This window comes from Egretta garzetta, unplaced genomic scaffold, assembly GCF_000687185.1.
Source record: "Egretta garzetta isolate BGI_Z169 unplaced genomic scaffold, ASM68718v1 scaffold180, whole genome shotgun sequence".
NCBI lineage: Eukaryota > Metazoa > Chordata > Aves > Pelecaniformes > Ardeidae > Egretta > Egretta garzetta.
The window spans coordinates 1,095,685-1,096,188 of record NW_009258299.1 but is presented as its reverse complement, the minus strand read 5'-3'; the positions used below and the strand labels follow the sequence as shown (position 1 = coordinate 1,096,188).

Here is a 504-nt window from a genome sequence, read left to right as displayed (position 1 = left end):
GGTGATGGAGCACTGGCACAGGCTGCCCAGGGGGATTGTGGAGTCTCCTTCTCTGGAGATACTCAAAGCCCGCCTGGATGAAGTCCTGTGTGACATGCTCTAGGAGAACCTGCTTTAGCAGGGGGGTTGGACTGGGTGATCTCCCGAGGTCCCTTCCAACCCTTGCGATTCTTTGTGTGTGATCTGTGTGATTCCTTTCAGCCTTCTCCAGCACGGGAGGCTGAGACTTGCCCAAGCACTGAGGCAGGGGACAACCCGAATCACACAGGATTTCGCCCGCATCCAGATGCCTAGTTCCCCCCATCTTCCCTTGAAGACCCCAGCTCGAAATTACCCGTAGTGTGAAAACTCGGACGCGTAACTGCCCGGCCGCCCCCGCGCAGCCCCTCGGGAGCGGCGGGCTCGGTGGCCGGCACCAGACGCCTCCCTGTGCCGCGGGAGCGTGGCCTCAAAACACGGCCCGCCGCCCTCCCCGCGCGGTTCCTTACCCCAGCACGCGGCACG

At 62.7% G+C, this 504-nt stretch overlaps 1 long non-coding RNA gene across 1 annotated transcript in view; it reads right to left on the bottom strand.

Moving 5' to 3' along the window:
- The window catches only part of LOC118452272, a 3,687-nt gene extending 3,235 nt beyond the window's left edge, over positions 1-452 (bottom strand). The window contains exon 1 of the long non-coding RNA XR_004841970.1: positions 335-452. This is a non-coding gene — a long non-coding RNA (uncharacterized LOC118452272). The remainder of the gene's footprint in view (positions 1-334) is intronic.
- Positions 453-504: the final 52 nt, after the last annotated feature.